This window comes from Cupressus sempervirens, chromosome 7 (genome assembly GCF_028749045.1).
Source record: "Cupressus sempervirens isolate cs-2001-9-10 chromosome 7, ASM2874904v1, whole genome shotgun sequence".
Taxonomy (NCBI): domain Eukaryota; kingdom Viridiplantae; phylum Streptophyta; class Pinopsida; order Cupressales; family Cupressaceae; genus Cupressus; species Cupressus sempervirens.
Window position 1 is genome coordinate 207,339,904 of NC_143124.1, and position 22,120 is coordinate 207,362,023.

Sequence of the window (22,120 nt, forward strand, 5' to 3'; positions counted from 1 at the left end):
TAACATGCTTGATGTGATCATAACAAATAATTGTATCATGTCACAACTCTAAACTAGCAATAAAGAGAAAACCATGACATAAAAGCCACCATGATAACATATCATATAAAAGAATAAACAACATCTCTACCAAGGACCCCTTGAATCCTAAAGATGTCAACATCTCCAATCACATGAAGATACCATATCCAACTAGTAAACCAAAAAATGTGAAAACCCTTCTGCAACAACAGGATCTAAGGCATCCTCCAACATCTGAAACACTAAAGAAGATCATCCATCACCATATGATGGAAAAATACAGCCACTACTGAAGCTCCCACTAAAGTGTGATAGCAAGATCTCCAAGCATATGACACACCATCCTCCAAATCTAAAAATGACTATCCAAGTACTCAATTATCATCCATCCTCTCATCTCAAAGCAACCACACAAATTCACAAGTGACCACAAAGAAGGCTAGCTAAAAGTCTACACCAACACTGAATCAAATCTAGTGGATATAAATAGTCCACATCCAAGTTACCCCACTGCAATTAAATGGGTGACCTACCCACCTGATTGCATAACTTGTAGATCCAATCATTGCAACATGCGAACCCACTATCACACTAGTGACATATGCAAAATAGATCAAATAGAATAATCGTGTAGACAACATGACTCAAACACCAAATCAAGCACAAATTTGATTTTCCAATTATGTCCACATCAAGCACCATACTCCAGGAATCCAACAAAGCATCACTACAGAAATGCTAAGTGACTAATCATGTTCCAACATCTCCATGCAGATAAAGAAAAAACACCTCCTCTCACCATGCACAAAGAATGCATGCATGTAGAACTACAACTATCTCATTTGGTACTGCTCTAAAGGAACAAGAGTCCAAAAAATAGCTCTTTAGTAGATCCACAAAAAGAACCACAAGTTTTTATTTAAGCATGAAAAACCTGCAAAAACATCGTGTTTAAGAACACCCATGCACATCCACACCCACTTCTCATCTAGAAGAGAAGTCTAAATGAAATACCAAACAACTGAACCCAGAATAGTGGATTATCATAGATGAACATCACCATAGATTTTTTTTATTTTTAAGAAAAATCTATAAACCCCTCAGATCCAACGAAAAAGAATCCAAGCCATGCATGTATAAACATCCAAGAGGAAAACATAGTATAGGAACTCCAAGCCCACTTGTAGACCAATTCTACAACCACTACTAGTACATGCATCTAAGAGAGATAGGCTATCCACAAGCTTCCAAATCATCCAATGGTCAACTCCATAACCTCTATGCATTCTAGGTAACAAAAGAGACACCTTCAAATACCCATGCATCAAGAGTTACTCTGCTATCAACCAAGAGATCCAAATCAATGTCATTTCAACATGACCAACTCTATTTTCTCTATCTTCACCATCTTTAAAGAAATGTCTAATGTCTCCTAAAAGAATAAATCAACTGCAATACTTGCACTCATCAAAAGATTTAATTATCAGTCAATTTTTTCAAAAAAAATTTCTTCAAGCTTTGCAAGCTAAGAAATCTTAATAGAAGAAATACCCAGAACTAGAAACATTGTGAATACTCATGTGCAAGCAACATGTAATTCACAAAATTGAGCTCTGATACCAATTGAAAGGAAATGACAGCATGCCATAAATTCATCTGAGATCAATATGCACATCCAATATCCAACAGTTCCTTGAACAACTTATAATAAGAAAATACAAGTGCATACTACTATGCCATAAAAGCAGAAATAGACATAGTTGATTTCCCACAATTAAAACCTTAAAGGAAAATGATTTCAATTTATTGATCTAAATAAATTTTAGCAGCATTATGACATACATATTATTATTCTACAATCATGAAACTAGAAGAATGAGATAGAATAGAGAACACAAATATACGTGGGGAAACTCTTTCCAAGTAAAAAGCTCACCCTCCAAACCATCAAGCTAATGTATTATTTAATAACAAGTTACAATACATTTCCAGCCTTCACATGAAGATTTACATCTTGCTCCATTTTAAAGAAAATTTGGTAGCATAACCCTATGCAAATAACTTTTAATCTCTCTCTCTCTCTCTCTCTCTCTCTCTCTCTCTCTCTCTCTCTCTACAACAATGCTTGTACTTATAGAGTTTTCATACAAGAGGAAACAATTTCTAAAGTGTCTAAATTCAACACATCTACAAATTATTTTAGAAACTTCCTTATGCACAACCCTTGCATAAAAACAAAGCATAAGAGAATAAATCACCAAAAAATAGAAGCTTTCTATTTTTCTACTCCAAGTCTTTTCTTGTGGAAGAATTCAATTTCATTTAGCAACTTTCCAAGAAAGCAGAAATAAAGAAATAAATCAAGGTAAGGCTGAGTCACCTTATCCCAACAAGGTAAGCATCAAAGAGATCTGGTATGAAATGGGAATTTTCATGTATGAGAAATTAGATGATGCATTAGTGTCATTTGCTTTCATTTGCACATATAAAAAAAAATCATAATCAAAATGCAGTGGTGGAATTTTTCTCTATATTGTGACATGGTAATTAACCAAAAATGAATCTAGGAAAGTTGAAAGCTCTTCTGAGAGAAGGGAATAGCATCCTCACTTCATTTACCAACCTCATTGGCTGCCTCTACTATACTTCCATACCTCAACTTCAACTTTATTATTTTCCAATAAAAGTAATAGTGGAATCTTGTTCTTAAAGATGAAAATCTTAGTTGTGATGACCTTGATGCATTCACCATCCATTGAGTAGTATAAATATTTTATGATGAATAATTCAAACATAATAACTGTATCTTGGTTCATATTAGAGAACTATTTACTATTTTCAACTAGGGCACTGACTTATTCATTTCACCATTTGATCTATATGATCTATATAGCTTGAATTTTTTTTTTTCCTTTACCACATTTTGTTTGGAGATAACCCTGTCATAGATCTACCCTAAGTAATATGGTATAAATCTGACCTATTTTTTTCTACTAGTTTACTTAATTATCTTTCCAAATCACATTAGAATGGATATAATAAGTTAGATCGTAAATACTTGCCTAATCCTTGGTAATCACCCATTAGTCAGTTCATCTTAAGTTTTAAACAATAAATTTCTTAATAGCTATCTAAAGAAATGAATCTATTTAATAGCTAGCTTTGTTCATCAAAGTAGAATGAGATGACCCGATATACAAATCAATATACATTGGACTAAAAGAATATTTTTGCAATGAACTAAAAATGAATAAAATATTCATTAAGATGAGGTGTCACATAGATAGTATGTTCTGCCCTTACAACATTAGTAGACTATTCACTTACAAGATTATAGTTTTTATTAGTGTAAAAGCACTTAAATATGAGATTATAGAGTATAACATAAATTTGGAGGCTTGTCAAAGGATATCGAGTTGAGAAAAGGGCTTTGATAGAAGCTATTATCATTTAGCTTCTCTTAACAACAATAGAATCTTCACTCTCACCCTCTTCCCAGACTCAATTTTTCTAATACTTCCAATACCTTAGTTTGAACTACTTTCCATATCTTAATAACTTATTTTTTATCATAGGGGTTTAAACCACTCTTTTTAATAGAAAAAAAGAAAGATGCTCAAGTCTTATAGATTGGATTATCACTAATATATACCACTATTACCATTTTCTATTTTTCAATAGAATAGTCATGTTTCCAACCTTCACAAATGGTCTTTTGGCTAACCTATCAAGCCTTGTCCTACTCGACTCTTACCTTTTTGCCTTTTGTCTTTGTTGTACCAACAACTACCCTTATGGATGCTTATATAGTGGAAAGTCTCATAAAAGCACCAAGTGGTATTACATAAACCATGTGCTAAAATCATGTACTACCTAACCCCTTGACCCCATATATAATATTAGAAATTCAATTCTTTTCCCTAATATTAAATAATTACATGAAATATTATCACTATGTTACAATAGAACTCATCAAGTATATCCCATGGGAATCTTTACATGTTGTGCATCCATCTAGGTGCAACATTATATAATAAAATAAAATAATACAATATAACAATATTATGCAATGTGTGCAACATGCATTATCCCAACAATACGTTCCTAAATTAAAAAGAAATTTGATTTCCATCAGTTAGTTATATGCTCAAATTTTTCTTACATATCTTACTGACACATGGAAAATTACCAAGGGTTCCATCATTATTACCAAAGGGGATAAATTTATTAGCCTATATGTTGTGGAATCTAGTGATGGGTGGGATTTTCAATGACTATTACAGCAGTGATGCCGCACTTTCGCATCATAGATTAGGCCACATAAGGAAAATTTGGTTAGAGGCTATGCTTAATCAAGATCAACTTTTGTGTCTCCAATCAACAGATTTAAAATTTTGGGAGCATTGTCTTCATGGGAAACATAAACATGTTAGCTTTTTGAAGAATGACAAGAAGACTACACCATTGGAATTAGTGCAATTAGATGTTTTTGGTTTGACAGAGGTAGCCTCTCATGGAGGTACAAATTTCTATGTTTCCTTTCTTGATGATTTTATGAGAAATGTTTGGGTCTATATGATGTCTAGAAAGTCTAAAGTTTTCTTCTTGTTGAAAGTCAGAGGGGGCACAAAATCAAATTTTCAAAATCAAATAATGAAGGTAAATTCTATTTTTTCAAGTTTGATATTTTTTGTGCATATCAAGGTATTAGATGGGTGAAAGTTGTGCCATTCACCCCTAAAGAAAATGGGGCAGTAGAAAGACTAAATCAAACTATATTTGAGAAAGTTTGATGCATATAATCTAATTTCGGTTTAGGAAAATAATTTTGGTAGGAGGCCTGCAATATAGCAGTGCATTTGATTAATAAAAGTTGAGGACTTTGGAATTCTAGGAGAGGAATGGTTGGGTAGAAGGATTTCCTACTCACATCTTTGAGTGTTTGGGTGTCAAATATTTGTTCATGTTCCTAAATACAAAAAGGACAAAGCTGGATTCAAAATAACAATAGTGTATCTTCATGTGCTATGGTGAAGATTAGTTTGGATCTCAATTATGGGATATTTTTGCAAATAAGATTGTGCAAAATAGAGATGTGGTCTTTAATGAGACAAAAAAATTAGACCTTCAATCAACATCTCATGATGTATCTACTGAAGAATATATTCCTATGTCTTTGTCTAATGATAATAATTCTTCATTTGATCTATAGTATCAACCTATGGCTTCCACTCCTACCTCTATTTTAGATCCATTTCCTACTATGTTTTTAAACAATGATTCATTTGAAAATATTACAGAGACTTTAAGTTATGATCATGATTGTCAGGATTGCTCTCTTCATGCAGAGAAAGATCCTATAGAAGAACATGGAGTTGTTAATGTTTAGCCTCTACTGCTACCAAAGTTGATTAATTATAACGCTAAAATGCATTGTGGAAGAACAAAAGAAACTTTGTTTTGGAAAAGCTGAATCATATGTTGATAGAAATTTGGCTCCCATGTTAGAAGAAAATGTTGACAATAATAACAATTATGGGGATTTTTCACCCACATCCCTGACAGATAGGTCTACAAGGCAGATGGGACAAGTTTTGGGTTCTGGTACATCCAATAAACATTTTCCTATGATATGGGATACTTTCCATGAGATGCAAAATGAAGTTCCTACATCATATGAGCTTGGCAAAAAAATTTGCTATGACTCGAGTAGTGAAAAAGGGACAGAATTCATGTAGGAAATAGTCAGTGGTATGGAAAATGCTAGGTACAATCCATTCTAGCCTAGTGAATTCAATGATGGCACCATCATAGCACCTATAATTCATCGTAAGTCTTTGATGAATACCAAAAAAGTGATGGGGTGTTCTCCATAGCATGGTATCTTAAATCCATGCAGGTCTGAAGTTCCTTACGAGTCACCTGAAGAAGTTGCAGTCAAAGTCTGCAATAATGCTATTTCTTCCCAACACTAGTATGTGGTCAAAGGAACATTTGTATACCATAGACACTATTTCACTAATGATATACATGGAATTTTTTCACTTGATATCCATAAATCTCATGAAGGTGGAGACATTACTTCTCCTGTCCACTTAGTTATCCAGTGACGAATCACAATTTTGGAGCTGAATCAATACATAATCAATGGGACCCTAAATCAAACACAACTCCATCATCCCTTGGTACTAGGAACAATTTGGGTGATTTGATGAATATGTCTAGTCATTGAATTCAACAAAGGGCAGTGAGTACAAATTGCTAAGAAGTAATTTTCAGAATGAGGAATGCATTTAGGAAGGCAGAGAAGAATGCCTGCAAAATATTCAGACTATGAATTGCTTTACTCTAAGGAGGAAAAGCTTAGTATTTTAATCTCTGATAAGATTGAACCAACTAATTTCAAAGACGTTTGCAAAAGTACTGATATCAGTAGATGATTGTGATGGAGGAAGAGATTAACTCTCTTAAAACCAATAAAACCTAGGATTTAGTTTTGCTTCCACCCAACCATAAAGCTCTCAATAATCATTGGGTATATAAGGTGAAAGAGGGAGGTGGTGGCAGAAAGAGGTACCATGCTCAGCTATTTGTCAAAGGGTATGCTCAGAAAAAGGGGCTAGACTTTGTAGAGATTTTCTTACCAGTTGTGCAAATGACTACAATCCAGGTAGTTTTGGTATTGGTAGCCATTTGGGATCTTGAGCTTGAATAGCTTGATGTCAAGGTGACTTTTATACATGGTGACATCAATGAAGAATTTTACAAGGAACAACCTGAAAGATTTTTTCATAAGGGGAAAGAATGTCTTTATTGCCAGCTAAAGTGAAGTTTGTATGGGTATAAGCAAGCCCCAAGAAAGTGGTACATTAAGTTTGACCAGCTCATGGCTAAACAAAACTTCACCTGGTGTGAATTAAATCCGTGCATCTATTATAAAAGACTTCCTAGTGGTTACTTTGTCATTCTTATACTCTATGTTGATGAAATGTTAGTTGCTAGTCCTTTTCTTGAAATAGTCAACAAGTTAAAGAAACAGTTAGCTTCTCGATTTTCAATGAAAGATTTAGGGGCTACCAAAAAGATTCTTGGAATGACTATCACTAGAGATAGACATAAAAATGTGCTTACTTTGTCACAACAATCATACATTCAAAAAGTGGTAGAGCGGTTTGGTATGGCTGAAGTAAAACATGTTCCTATTCCTCTTGCTCCTCACTTTTGGCTAAGTTTTGATTTGTGTCCTAAAACACAAGAAGAGAGAGAATTTATGAATAATATTCCTTATAAATCAGTGGTTAGTAGCATAATGTATGATATGGTTTCTACACATCGTAACATTGCTCATGTGGTGGGAGTTGTTAGTAGATTCATAAACAATCCCAAGAAGCCTCATTGGGAGGTGGTTAAGTGGATATTGTGGTATCTCAAGAGTACTTCTGATTATGTATTATGTTTTGATAGAAATCATGTTTAGCTACAAGGATTCAGTGATTCAAATCTTGTCAAAGATTGAGAAAAATGCAGATCTTCTACTGGTTATGGTTTCAAATTTTTTGGGCCTGCCATTAGTTGGGCCTCAAGGCTGCAACATTGTGTTGGACTTTCCTCTATTGAAGTAGATACTTGGCTCTTTCTATCGAAGTAAATACTTGGCTCTTTCCAAAAGAGCTAGACAGATGATTTGTAATGCTTGTTCAAATATTTGGATATGAAACTTGAGATGATTATCTTTTATTTACAGATAGTTAGAGTGCAATTTTTATGACTCACAATCATTCGTCTTAGCGACGCTCCAAACATATTGACAAGCATGCTTACAATGTTTTCTATGTGGTCAAAGAAGGGAAATTAAAGGTTGTCAAAATTGATAAAAAGATCAATGTGGCAAACATTATGATGAAGTTTGTTGCCAAGGAGAAGTGTGAATGTGCTAAGACTTCTCGTGGCGTTGCTAAAAAGAAGTAGGTCAGCATGTAGAGCAAGGGAATGGCTGATCAACTGATGCAAATGTTGTCTTTAGGTGAGAGATTGTTGAGTATTTGAAGGCCAACAATCATGGGTGTTTTCCCTCCATTTGTACTATGTCTCTTGAGTTGATCATTTGTGATCTATAAATACTGATAGAAGCTATTTATAAACTCATTCTATTTCATCAATATAAGTACTATTCTCTTAGTGTAGACGTAGCCACAATTTGTGGTGAACCACAATAAACATTTGTATTTATGTGTCTTGTTGTTCTGTACATTTCATTTGTGTTCTTAATCAACTTACAATTTTGAAGCTTGGCCATAGATGAAAGGAGTATTGAATTGAGTGAATGACACCCCTTATGCTACCACCATGTAGCTTTTCTAAACAACAACATTCTCACTACAATGTTCTCCACAATCTCAATTTTTCCAATTCCCAATATTTTGGGATTGAAGATGACTTTAGTTATAGAAAATGAAATTAAGATTAAACAAAGAAACCATTTTGTCCAACTTTCTCAGCCCATCTAAAAATCAAAATAAAACACAAAAATGTGTTGACATTTAATCCTTCATGATGTTGAACAATGAATACTCCAAATTAATTTTAAAAGCATTCATCAAGACTTTCCTTCTATCTTCTTAGAATCTTCTGATATAATAGAATCTAATACATTTCATTATTTTATTTTATAATTAAAAAGGTATTAATAATTTACTACTTCACTGTATAAAAATTAAATGAAGAAAATTCAAGCTTCAAAACTAAGTAAATAAAAATATTTTGACTACAAGATAAGGATCAAAGAATAGGGCACCATATTGAAATTATAGTACTAATGGTAAAACAACCAAGCATACATATAATAATTATGGATTTATGCTTATCAACTCTCACATCTAAAACATCAGTAAAACTATTTTAGAATGGAATGTTTGAAGAAATTTCATTACTTATTCAATAAAAACACAGCCATCATACCAAGAACAAATACAATTTTCCCAACTCTCCCAGATAGTCTTTCATCCCCTAATTTTTATCATACATTTATAGATAGTATAGCCAAATTTTAATCAAAATGCAGTGGTGCATGCCTCTTTTTAAAAAAAATTTGTTTAGAGTTTGTTGATATTAGCCTTGAAATTAGAATTTGTTAAATAGATAACTAAAAAATAAAAGATTGATTTTAATTGATAATTTCAAATTAGCAAAGCCTTATTTCTAACCTAAATAAAAATTACAAATTTATGTTCCAATTACACTTTGAGGCATCAAAATAAAGATAAAAATTTTTTTTAAAAAATTTCCTACTGATTCAGATTATTCTTTCATCTTACCCTTTCAAGAAACTAAACATGAAGCTGGTGAGTCCTTAAAACCGCACTTCTCTTAGAAAAGTTGAAAGCTCCTATGAAAGAAGGGAATATTATCCTCATTGTGTTTACCAAACTCATCGACTGCATGTACTGTGCTTCCTCACTTGAACTTCAATCTGATTATTTTCTATTAAAATTAATAGTGGAATCTTGATCTTAAAGATGAAAATCCTTTAAAATATTTAAGGATGAGGAATGCATACATAGAGAAACAGTCCGCCTGTCATATTGATTTACATTTAAGAAGTTTACATATAGTATAGCCAAATTGTAATCAAATGCAGTGGTGCATGCTTCTCTATTTTTTAGACGAGATGTTTAGAATTTGTCTGTTGGTATTATCAATTGTTATATTTGTTTTATATCTATAATTTGTCATGCTAGATTTGTTAATTTGAAATTAGAATTTTTTGAATAGAAAAATGAAAATAAAAGTTTAATTTTATTTAAAATCTAATTGGCAATTCCCAATTTTAATTTAGAAACTCATGTTCCAATTATGCTTTGAGACATCCACAATAAAGATTAAATGTGCCAATTCAAATTATTCTTTCCTCTTTACTTTTTTAAAGAAAGTAAACATGAGGGTGAGGGCCCTAGCTCAGTTGGCTAAATCTTCCTTGTTGCAAGGGGTTGATAATGGGTTCTAGTCTCCCCCATCCCTGTGGTACCAATGGTGGCACACTATTGATTAATCAGAAAAAAAGGAAAAAGAAAGAAAGAAAGTAAACATGAGGAATGCATGCATAGCGAAATAGTCCACCTATCATCTTTATTCACATTTAAGAAGTATCTACTATTGTCTTGTTCATGCATAGAGAAATAGTCCACCTATCATCTTTATTCACATTTAAGAAGTATCTACTATTGTCTTGTGAGAAATATATCACCAACCCTAAAAATTAATTTCACAACTCTAAATCATGCTTGGAAAAAACTATTGCCAAGTGCTAGTTTTGCTCAGCACCTAAAGGAAACAATGGATGCCAAGTGAGCTCGATAGATGAAGAGCAACTCGGCAACAATGGATGCTGAGTGAGCTCGGTAGTGTGGATGCCAAGTGAACTCGACAACCACTAGAGGGTAGAGCTCGGTAGAAGAAGGTACTGAGTGAACTTGGTAGCCACTGCAGAAAATGACTTCTACCAAAGACAATACCGAGTGACAGAACTATAATGTGAAATTTTCCACCATTAAAACCAGAGAACCAAAAACTTGTCATCTTTATTCACATTTAAGAAGTATCTACTATTTTCCTATGAGAAATATATTACCAACCCTAAAAATTAATTTCACAACTCTAAATAATGCTTGAAGAAAACTATTGTTGAGTGCCAGTTTTGCTCGGCACCTAAAGGAGCTAAGTGGCAGGAGAGTGCCAAGTGCACTTGGTAGATGAAAAACAACTTGGCAACAATGGATGCTGAGTGAACTCAGTAGATGAAGAACAACTTGACAACAATGGATGTTGAGTGAGCTTGGTAGTGGGGATGCCAAGTGAACTTAGCAGCCACTAGAGGGTGGAGCTCGGTAGAAGAAGGTACCAAGTGAACTCAGTAGCCACTGCAGAAAATGACTTCTACCAAAGACAATACCAAGTGACAGAACTATAATGTGAACTTTTCAACCTTTTAAAACTAGAGAACCAAAAACTTGAAACTTCCAAACAAACTTCTCAAATAAAATGAATAGAAGAAGAAAAATGTATTCTAGTATGCTTCCTTGTCTTCTATTCAACTTTGATTAAACCATTACAAAATTTAGGAGCTACACAACCAAAAAATAACCTTAAAATTTTAAACAGCTTCAATACTTCAAAACTTTAAACTTGCAGCTCTAATAGCTGCATACAATAGTGTCTGGAGCAATCACCACTTCAATAGGAAAAACTCAGCAAACAATAAACTTCCAGAATGACTAGAGAAGAAACACATGCATCTGTAGGCACGAAATGAACTTCCTTCTATCTCTGCACTTTGATGACTGGATCTACTGATCACTTCTCTTCTCTCTACAATTTCTAATCTCTTCAACTTCAACTGCTTCTACTAGTCGAATGGAACAAAACATAACTTTTTGTCTTTGCAAAAAAAAAATTCTCCTCTTTTCAGAATTTCAAAAAACTCACCTACGACATTCATGTTTTCTGTTTGTTCTGCAATCTTTCAGGGTGGTAGGTGGGCATTAGGTTGCAGGGGCAAACGTCAACTGCAATTGATACTCCAACACTCCCCCTTTGTCCAAAGCCAAACAAGAAAGGATCAGTACTAATCCACATCAACTACACCAAGACACTCTCTTAGGTGTACAAAAGTTCCTATGCCTAATGGCTTTGTGAAAATGTTTGCTAGCTACTGCTCAAACTTACAAAATTGTATTTTGATATCTCCATTTTCTACCAACTCTCTAATGAAATGATATGTGATCTCTATATGTTTGCTTCTCCCATGGAAGACTAGATTCTTGGACAATGCAATAGATGAGATGTTGTCACAATAAATTATGGTTCCACCCTCTTGCCTTTCATTCAAATCTGTCAAGATCCTTCTTAACCAAATAGCTTGACATGCTGCTACATTTTCTGTTATGTATTTAGTCTTTACTGTAGATTGAGCAACAATAGGCTGCTTCTTAGATGCCCATGAAATTGTACCCGATCCCATATGAAATATGTATCTGGAAGAGCTCTTCCTATCATCTATACTTTTAGCCCAATCACTATCTGTATAACCTACCAACTTGAATTCATTTGCTGCAGTATACAAAATTTTAAATCCCTTGGTACCTTTCACATACCTTAGGATCCTTTTTCCCGCTTGCCAATGGGAATCCTTTGGTGTTTCCATAAATCTGAAAATCAAACTTACTGCATGCATCAAGTCTGGCCGAGTTGCAGTCAAATATATTAAACTTCCAACCATACTTTTGTATAGTGTTTGATCCACTCTCTTGCTAAAGTCTTCCTTGCTCAACCTCAGACCTATTGTTGTTGGTGTTCGGGCTGCCTTACTGTTTTGCATTTTGAATCTCCCCAAGATCTGCCTTGTATATTTTTCTTGAGAGATGAAGGTGCCATCATGCATTTATTTTACTTCTATGCCTTGAAAGTACTTTAAGAGACCAAGGTCTGTCATCTCAAATTCATTTCTCAAGGCCTCTTTGAACTCACCAATTAGAGTCTTGTTATTACTAGTAAAAAATAAATAATCTACATACAAGACAACAATCAACACATTTTCATTTGATGCCTTGATGTAGAGAGTACGCTCACTATTGCTTTTGCTAAAGCCATTTCTCATCAAATATGAGTCAATCCTACTGTACCATGCTCTTGGAGCTTGCTTGAGCCCATAAAGAGCTCTCTTCAATCTATACAGCTTGTGTTCTTCACCTGTAATTTCATAACGAGGTGGCTTCTCCACATAGACTTCTTCCTTCAATACACCATTCAAGAAAGAAGACTTCACATTCATTTGAAATACCTTCCATTTGGGCTGAGCTACAATTGATATGACAGCATGCACAATTTTCATTCTTGCAACTAAGGCATATGTCTCATCATAATCTCTACCATACTATTGTTTGTAGCCCTTGACTACTAGCCTTGCCTTATGCCTATGAATCTTGCCTTTAGCATTGCATTTGGTCTTGTAGACCCATTTCACTCCAATCACTTGTCTTTTGGGAGGAAATTTAGTTAGCTCCCATGTCTCATTCCTTTCTATAGCATCTATCTCCTTATTCATGGCCTTACACCATTTCTTCTCCTTAATAACTTCTTCAAAATATATTAGATCACTATGAAAAAATAGTACAAAATTAACACTATCATCATAATCTTCATACCTTTCATCTTGGTATATCTCCCTAAGACTCTTGGTCTTTCTTGGTAATAGGGAGGAGAGTGTGAGATCAAAATTTTCACTGTCGTTGCTTTGCCGACCAACTCGGTCTACACTATTACTTGGCATTGACACTCAATCATGCCTAGAGGACCTCGAAAATGACTAAGGTTGCTTTCCTTTTCTTCTATCTGCTCCTTCTTCTTGTTGTTCATCAGCATCTTCTTCATTCATAAATGGCACTTTACTTGAGGTGCTTAGTGATTCATCAGTTGGTCCATACCATGTCTGGTTTTCAAGAAATTCCACATCTCTTGAGAGAATCATCTTATTATTCAATGGGTCATACAATCTGTATGCCTTTGATTCTGAGCTATACCCTGTGAAAATGCACTTTACACCTTTGTTATCCAATTTCTACCTTTTCTCTTTAGGCACATGTGCATAAGCAACACATCCAAACACCCTTAGGTGTTTAACTATCCATCTTCCTTGTGAACATGCTTCCACTGGAACTCTATCACAGACTGCCTTTGTAGGACACCTATTAATTAGGTAAATTATTGTTGCCATAGCCTCTCCCCAAAATTCAGTTGGAAGACCTTTCTCTTTCATCATGCTCCTTGCCATTTCAACATGGTCCTATTTTTTCTTTCAACCACTCCATTTTGCTATGGTGTATAGCTGGCTGTGAGCTCTTTCTTCATGTCACATTCTCTTTTAGCCTGGGCTTTGAACTCAAGAAACTTATCAAATGCTTCAAATTTAGATTTCATAAAATAAACCCATGTCTTATGACTAAAACCATCAATAAATGTCATGAAATAAGTACTCCCCCCAATGGAAGTAACTTGCATAGGACCAACTAGGTTAGTATGCACTAACTCTAATGGATATCTAGCCCTCCTAAAATTTCCACAATTAAAGGGAAGCCTATTTTTCTTACCCAGAATAAAAGCCTTACACTTGTCACATGAATTTTCTATTCATGGCAAACCTTCTACCATTCTTTTATTTGACAAAAAAAATTAAACTAGCATAGCCCAGATGAACATACCTAAGGTGCAATAGTCGTGAAGGGTCTTCAATCACACTTAGAGTTGATTGTGTGGGAGGTGCAATATCAAATTCATATGAGAAACATGTCTCTATCCTCAAGGGAAACATTCTATTCTTTGTCATTTGAACTACTGCAAGTAAGTTCTTGCTCCCTTCCTTTTCATGAATGACACACCTGTCATTCTCCATGAACACTTTGTATCCATTTTGAGTGAGCTGATTATTAGATTGTGCTTCATACAAAGAGTAAAATACACATTTTGTATTTCCTTCTTCTCACCTTGCTTGGTGCAGACCATAATAGATCCTTTGCCCACAACTGGTAGGGTTCCATTGTTACCCATTTTAATCTCAGATTTGAAGCTCTTGTCAATAAATGAAAACAAGGTTTCATTACCACTTATGTGGTTGCTGCATCTACTATCAAGGTACCAAACTTTAGGACTTCCTTCTTTACCAACATTACACATGATGAAGGCAGTGGCATTGTTTCTACTTTCCATGTTCACATCGGCTACATTTTCTTGTCCTTACTTATCATTTTTCTTCTTCCAACATTCATGTGCATAATGTCCATATTTATGACAGTAGTAGCATTTTATATTACTCCTATTTGAGTTGTAATTTTTTTTACCTCCTCTTGAAGTATTTTGTGAGCTACTTGCTCCATCTGCTCTTCCTGAACTTTATGCTGCAACATTTTTTTATCCTCTATTACCTCGGCCTCTGCCTCTAGAGTTTCTACCTAATCCATTTCTTCCTCTCCCTCTTCCTCTTGGATTTGACTGAGCTTTAAATACTTTCTCTTGGGAAGAAGAAGATGTAGATCTGTTGATCCTATGCTCATGGGTTTGAAGAATACCCATCAACTCATCCATTGTAAAAATAGTGAGGTATTTTGCCTCTTTTATGGTCATGAACAAATTGTCATATTTATGAGGTAAACTCTTCAATATCTTCTCCACCATCCTCTGCTCTTGATAGTCTTCTCCATTTGACTTCAGTTGGTCAATTACATTGGAGGTCCTTGAACTGAAATCTGCAACTGATTCATTTTCCTTCATCTGAAGGTTCTCAAACTCCCTCCTTATTGTTAGAGTAAATAATTAATATCTAATTATTTATTCTATTGCTTAAGCTTACTTAGGTCATGCATTTATTTAATATTTTATATTTAATGCATGTTGTGGTTAGTTGGTGACAACACGGGAGTTTGTTCCCTTCTTGTTGTCACACTTATCTTCTACCACCTTCTAGCTTGTTCTACAAGCTTCCATGAGCTCTTTATATTCGGGCTCTCTCTCATTGTAACAATATCTTCACAACATCACATTATTGTAAATACATTTCTTCTTGTGTTTGCATTATGATGGCTCTCATGTCCGTTTAGGGTTTTGCCCATGCTCCATGCTCTTCCCTTCTATGGCTTCTCTTTGACAGGTTTCGCATGTAGGTGATCTTGGCGTCTTTGGAGTTGGCTTTCCTCAACTCCAACATGGTATCAGAGCCTTCCTGCTGCAGCTTCGTTGAAGAAATTTTGAAGCTGTGATTTGAAGTCACAAACCCTAGTTTGTTTGTGCAATTTTTCTTCAAATCAGGGGATCAGCAATTTTTGGAGCACTTTCAGCCCAAACGGACATCACCATTGGATCCGGAAGGCCGTTTGCAGTCAGGATTCATATAAAACTTGTCATTTTTGGAGACAGGGCATTTTTGGCAATTTTTTGAGGCCTCCAGGAGTCTGTCGTACGGTCGTACGGACGCAGAGCGTAAAAAATTTAAAAAAAAAAAAAAAGATTTTCAAGCGCGCCACCGCGGGGCCGCCGCCGCGCCACTTGTGTGCAGCCCGCAGCGGCCGCAGCAGGCAGCGCTTCCCGCGCTTCGCCGCGGCCCGGCCACCGCCCTCCGCCGGTGGCTCATCCTGCATCCGCCACCTCCGCCGGTAGCTCTGCCGTCTGCGGCCACCACCTCTCGGTTCCGCCCGCCCACTCTGCGCCACATCTGTAGGGTACATCAGCCACTGCGGGGGTGACACGTGGCCTGGGCGCCACGTGGCACCTTGCCACGTGGACCCGCCACGCCACCCCTACCACGTCAGCTGCCACGTGGCTATGCCACGTGGCACTCTTCTTTTGCTGCGACGGCTGGCGGGCCGTCAATTTAAATCTCAGGGTCTTCTGACGTCAGCATGACGTCATCCCTATGTCATCTTCCTTGCTTGCACTCTCCTTCAAGTTCTCTTTTGGACCTACTTGTGGTTTTTTGGCCATAACTCTTGCATACAGAGGTATTTTTCCGATCCGAAAGAAGCGCTAGAAAGTTGGTTCTGAGACGGAGATTTTGGTGTAGGTATTTTTAAGTTTTGATGCTATTTTATTGCTTGTTTTTTCAGTAAAAGTCTGAAGTCCTGTTTTTGACTCCGGCATGCATATCTTTTACATCCCATGTCTGTTTTTGGAAAACTTTATATTTTTGGAAAGCTGGTTTTCTCAACTTTTCAGAACTATAGTCTTTTTTCTTCTTTTTTGGCCTCTTCTCTTTCTATCATAGTTTTGGCATTTTTGCTCTATGGTGGATATTTTGAGTATTTTAGGCCCGAGGATCGTTTTCCTGGCATGGTTTGCTTTCTTTTCGGCTGTACTTTCTTTTGTTGCAGCTCTTTTTCAGTTCTGATCATTGTAGCTATCTTTTTGAAGCACTTTTTATTCTCGCACTGAGATAAACTGTCACTTTTGTATTTCGAAAGTCATGAACGTTGTTTTGAGTCAGCTGTGCATGCACTATTTCATAAAGCACCATGGGGGGGATTATTTGTTTGTTGTTTTAGGCATTCTCCCTTTGTCAAGTGAGTGTCCCTTCCACGACATTAGCCCCATGCAGAGTCAGTTAGACCGTGTCTTTATCGGTGTCTGTACCTCTTTCCCTCTCTCCTCGTTCTTGGTTCATTTGCAGGAGATTTTGGCCCACCTTCTCAGTTGCCTGTCATCACACCCTGTCTGCATTAAGGGGGGATTATGTTGTGTTCTAATGCATCCATGGTTCGATGGTTCGATAGTGTGAACTATGTATTTAGTGGTTGATCCTATATATAAGGCAATTGCAGTGGCTGGCTACCTATGCATTTCGGTGAGATGGATCATCTACCATATAGACATGCTCAGTTCGTGCCTTCTTCTTCCATGGAGGTTTCTTCAGATCAGCAGTTTGGTAGATTTGCGACTTTTTCATGCTTCAGTGATGCTGCTTCTTCATGATCACTCATTGTTCCTGTTTTAGGGGACATTTTCCCTAGTTGGAGACTTCTTCAGCTCTTCACTGGGTTCTTACCTCTTTTTAGGGGAGGGTTTTTCCCATGTGGTTTTCTCTCTTTCCCTGCTTACAGAGGTTGCATTTTCTTACATTGTACTTAGGTACCTAAAATGGCCTCGTTGCCGGAACCCATTATGCATTTCATCTTTGTTTTGTGAGCTTAAGGCATTTCCCTAAGTTGCACTTAAGGGGGGGTGTTAGAGTAAATAATTAATATCTAATTATTTATTCTATTGCTTAAGCTTACTTAGGTCATGCATTTATTTAATATTTTATATTTAATGCGTGTTGTGGTTAGTTGGTGACAACACGGGAGTTTGTTCCCTTCTTGTTGTCACACTTATCTTCTACCACCTTCCAGCTTGTTCTACAAGCTTCCATGAGCTCTTTATATTCGGGCTCTCTCTCATTGTAACAATATCTTCACAACATCACATTATTGTAAATACATTTCTTCTTGTGTTTGCATTATGATGGCTCTCATGTCCGTTTAGGGTTTTGCCCATGCTCCATGCTCTTCCCTTCTATGGCTTCTCTTTGATAGGTTTCGCATGCAGGTGATCTTGGCGTCTTCGGAGTTGGCTTTCCTCAACTCCAACACTTATATTCTATAGCTTTACTGTACAGACTTTATCAGTCCCTTTGAAGTTTGTCTCAAGGATATCCCATGCTTCCATTGCATAATTTCCTATTGCAATTTTGAGAAAAATTGTCTCTGTCATTGCTGCCTCAATCAAATTTAATGCCTTAGCGTCCTTCCTCTTTGAATCTTTCAACTGAGTCTTCTGTGCATTTGTGACAGTAGCATACTGTGTTTGGTTTGTCATATTATTGAACCCATTAACTAAAAACTCTCACAAATTCATTGCAACCATTATGGTCTTCATCTTCTTTGTCCATGTATCATAATTTTGTCCATTGAAAGGTGGTGGCTGCTACCATATCTTTCCTGCATCTCCTGCCATGTCAAATATCCAAAGAAAAAATTGTCCTAACTCACTTCGAATGTGGGGCCTCAAAGCTCTAATACCATGTGAGAAATATATTACTAACCCTAAAAATTAATTTCACAACTCTAAATAATGCTCGGCAAAAACTATTGCCGAGTACCAGTTTTGCTCAACATCTAAAAGAGCTGAGTGGCAGGAGAGTGCCAAGTGAGCTCGGTAGATGAAAAATAACTCGGCAACAATGGATGCCAAGTGAGCTTGGTAGATGAAGAACAACTCAGCAAATATGGATGCTAAGTGAGCTTAGTAGTGTGGATGCTGATTGAACTCACTAGCCACTGGAGGGTGGAGCTCGGTAGAAGAAGGTACTGAGTGAACTCAGTAGCCACTGTAGAAAATGACTTCTACCAAAGACAATACCGAGTGATAGAACTATAATGTGAACTTTTCCACCATTAAAACTAGAGAACCAAAAACTTGAAACTTCCAAACAAACTTCTCAAATGCAATGAATAGAAGAAGAACAATGTATTCTAGTATGCCTTCTTATTTTCTATTCAACTTTGATTAAACCATTACAAAATATGAGAACATTTGGCTTCAGCCAGAAAACCCTAAAATAACCCTAAAACTTTAAACAAATTCAATACTTCAAAACTTCAAACTTGCACCTCTAATGGCTGCATAAAATAGTGCTTGGAGCAATCACTGCTTCAATAGGATGAACTCAACAAACACTAGTCGAATGGAACAAAACATTCCTTTTTGTGTTTGCCAAAAAAAATTTTCCCCTCTTTTCAGAATTTTAAAAAACTCACCTACCGCATTCATGTTTTCTGTCTGTTCTGCAATCCATCAGAGGTGGTAGGTGGGCATTTGGCTCCCAAGATAGATCGCTACCAGCAGCCTTATTCATAATACATTAGATCTATCATAAAAAATATGCTGACTAAATCTTACCAGTATATTTTCTATACTTATTTATACTTATTTATTTATTTTTCTTTCTCAATCATAGTAAATTAAAAATAGTAAGATAGATATGAACACTAGCGTAATCCTTTGTAATCACCGTAATCCTTTGTTATCACCCATTAGTCCCTTCTTCGCATGTCAAACAACCAATTCTTTAATATTAATAGAAATAAATAAATATGTTCAATAGTTATCTTAGTTCAACATAACATAATGAGATAGCCGCTATACAAATCAATATGCATTGGCCTAAAACAATACTCTTTCAATTAAGTAAAACAAAACAAGAATTTTCGTTCACATGAATTGCGGCATAGATTTTTTGCTCTTCTTTTATAAGAATACTATGGACTTTTTCATCCCCGCATAACTACGTTTGAGGAATTCATTCGTTTTTCATTTTAAAGTCTACAATCACTGTATGTCGGACTACAGAATTTAACAGAAATTTGGAGGCTTGTCCACCCACGAAAGGGATGCCGAGCTCAATGAAGATCTTCGCAAGCTCAATTTTTCCAATACCTCCAATACCTTACTGTGAATACTGTCGACTTCCTACGATAACATATTAAAATAGTTTACTGATTTTATATATACTTTTAATAAAAACAAAGACGCTTTACGTCTTATGGCAGTAATACCGGTTGGCATTTTCCAATAGAATAGTGAATTCGGAGGCTTATCCACCCATGAAAGGGATGCCGAGCTCAATGAAGATCTTCGCAAGCTCAATTTTTCCAATACCTTACTGTGAACACTGTCGACTTCCTACGATAACATATTAAAATAGTTTACTGGTTTTATATATATTTTTAATAAAAACAAAGACGCTTTACGTCTTATGGCAGTAATACGGGTTGGCATTTTCCAATAGAATAGTGATGTTTGCATACATCTCTTCGCCTGGCAGTACACACATACCTCCACTTTTCTTTACGATCAACAAAATGGCATAACGGTATAAATAGTTGATTTCAATGCACTCAATTTTTCTAACAGTAACGTTTTCACATATCTTCTACGTGAAGAGGGTCATAGGCATGTGTAGGTACAAAGATTCTATTAGAAAATAACACGAATAAACTATGAAGAACCCTGTACCTTTTTACAGTTCTTATAGACCAATTACGTGTTGAATGAAATAGGTCTTCATTTAAGTAACATAGTACATATGGGAGAAAGGCATGTGAAATTGGTAGGATTCAAGCTACATCTGTAATAAGGATATGACTGTTTGGATAGAAATAGATCCGTGTCATCTCTTCGCCCGGCAGTGGATACATATATACCTCCACTTTTCTTTACCATAAATAGTTGATTTCAGTGCACTCAATGCTCTCTGGTTTCCATTCATGAACCATTACACCAAAATACTGTGAAGGCTGTAATTATGACAAAGCCTTTGAATAAACATATCACTGTTTAATAATTGAGTTCCCATACGACACAACAAATTCTTTGCATTTCTGTTTTTTAAACAGTAATTTTTTATTGTCATTTTCAAAACAGTAACGTTTTCACATATCTTCCACATGAAGAGGGTCATAGGCATGTGTAGGTACACACATTCCATTAGAAAATAACACGAGTAAACTATGAAGAACCATGTACCTTTTTACAGTTCTCATGGACGGATTATGTGTTGAATGAAATAGTGCTCATTCAAGTTAGGTATTCATTTACAATCAATTATCAAATGCTTTCACTTATCTTGTTTTCCCATCATAATCACTCTAGGTTTTGTATGTATTACCCATAACCAATGCAATATCAAAGTGGTTTTAAGTTCACCACAAACTTCTCAAACATCACACGAGTGGTTTTAAGATCACCACAAACTTTAAGCACTCAAGTGGTTTTGGATTACCACAAACCAAACACTCACTGGTTCTAATGACCACAAATCATCACTATGGGGAAACTATCATCACTTTGGGCCTTTCTCTTTGGTACTTGCATCAAACTAATTATTGAGTCCATATAAAAGGAAATCCATTATCGAGATACATGGGTACCCAGCCGCTATACTTTTCACATACAAGGTTTACCAATATGTCAAACCAAAAACCTTTGGGGTGTCGAGCACAACTGATAATGCACCCCATACATTCACATAGCCCAAGCCCATTAACAGTCATCACTAATTCAATTTTTATCACTTGATTGGGGGATATCAATGCAATCAACTTCTATTACATGACCGCTATCAAGAACATTATATCCTTCACAATTAGACAAACAAATTCTCACTTTCAATCCCAACACTTTTATCCAATCACTACACACATAGAACTTTGAATCATGACAAACAACTCACCACCAATCCAACCTACTTTCACTTATTGTAACCACAACTAGCTTCAATAACTATTCTATAACATCAAACAGGCATACTTCAAAGACAAAGACATAATAAACATTTTCGTGATCAATATCTTCCATGCCCTGTGTATGCATTCTCTAACACTCCTACTTGCACAAAGATGCTTCACATGCTTCTAATCTATGAATGACAGCGTTACACAATGCTAACTCAAACACATTTCAACTTTGGCTTCCTTCTTTTCATAGATTCTCTCATTTTTAAAGCGAGCCTTCAATCTCTCATTTT